Source organism: Tenrec ecaudatus, chromosome X (genome assembly GCF_050624435.1).
Source record: "Tenrec ecaudatus isolate mTenEca1 chromosome X, mTenEca1.hap1, whole genome shotgun sequence".
In the NCBI taxonomy this organism is placed as follows: Eukaryota; Metazoa; Chordata; class Mammalia; order Afrosoricida; family Tenrecidae; genus Tenrec; species Tenrec ecaudatus.
In genome coordinates, this window is record NC_134548.1 from 10207438 (window position 1) to 10209050 (window position 1613).

Here is a 1613-nt window from a genome sequence, read left to right on the forward strand (position 1 = left end):
ACTAGGGGCTGCAGGTGGCAATTTCTAGTCACAAAAGAAAATGGTTGAAGAGATTGTGGATTGCTCTGGAAAAACAAAATCTCACAAGGACAGACTATTGGAGTGGTCATGTTCCTCAATTTATTCTATTAGATTCTTATGCATGTATTTGTGTGTTAAATACAAAAGGGATTTTAAATGTAAGAATTATACAGCTGGAAGGGAATTGGACTATTCAGACAATCTAAATTTGTCTCTTAGCCTGATTTTTCTTTGTGAGGCTACAGATGCTTAATAACTGTCTAATCCGACTAGAGCCTTGCAGCCAGTATCTCAGAGGTGAGGTACCTCTTTTTATTTTCACGGTTTAAAAAGATGCCATATTTGTTCATTTAGCATCCCTTTCAACCTATATCCCCACTTCTGTTTATCAAGCATTTTTTGGAGGAATGGGTGCCAATATTAGCCTTGCATGAATATTTCAGTGTGCTGGGGGGTGGGGGGCAGCGTTGTTATCAAGCATCAGCAGCCGCTGTTTATTGGTGATAAATGAGTTTTGTTCCCATTGAGAGCAATTTCCCTGATTTTACTCTATTATCTAGGTAGAGATGAAGGATATAATATATCCTTAAAGTGGTATTCACACAGTTAATGAGGTATTGAAGGGAAGGGTGGTGGAGAGAGAAACACACAGAAGGAGGATCAGAAAAAGAGAGAGGCAGAAACAAACAGAGGTACAGAGATGGAGAAAGAGGCAGCTGCAGAAAGAATAAAGAGAAGGCTCCCGGGCAAAAGAAAGAACGAGAAACAGGCAGACAGAAACTGAGAGATGATCAGAGAGAGAGACAGTCAGATGCAGAGAGAAAAAAATGAGAAAAGCAAGCAACAGAGGAGGAGCAGCTAAACAGGAGAGGGCAAGGGCATGCAGAAGCGGAGAAAGGATGCCATACACATAGGACAGACCGAGGTACAGAGGAACACACAGAGAGAAGTGGGGGAAGAAAGGTGTGCAATGGAGAGAAGGAGGAGGAAGAGGAGAAGGAGGAGGAGGAGGAAGAGGAGGAGGAGGAGGAGGAGGAGGAGAGAGAGAGAGAGAGAGAGAGAGAGAGAGAGAGAGAGAGAGAGAGAGAGAGAGAGAGAGAGAGAGAGAGAGAGAATGAAAGAGAAGCAGTCTGCAAAACCGTGGTTCCTCTACAGCACATCCTCAGGTTCTTACTGTGCTGTAGTTTGTAAGGAAATATTATCTGACCAGGCAAGGAGGTGAGCCATTTTTAGTTATGATGAACAGCTTTCCAGGATTCCACATCATGGTAAGCTGTGGACTTCTGCTGCTGTTTGGAGTTCATTTCACCAGTGTTGACAGCTTAATTCAATGAGTACATTGAAAACTACATGTTGGCAGAGGCATTGCTGGGTTTTCCTCTGTCGCTGCATACCAAATCTGAGGGAATTACATGGAAACTGCTCCTCAGCCTGGGTATTGGGATACATGGAGTGCATTCATGGAAGCTGGAGTAGTTGGAAGGCTCATGCAGCTGGCCGCTAGGAGTCTATCTATTGGTCCTGGGCCTCATTTTAGGAATCTCACTAATATAAGTCAAGTTCACACATGCTCTTATGTGTCAGATTCCATG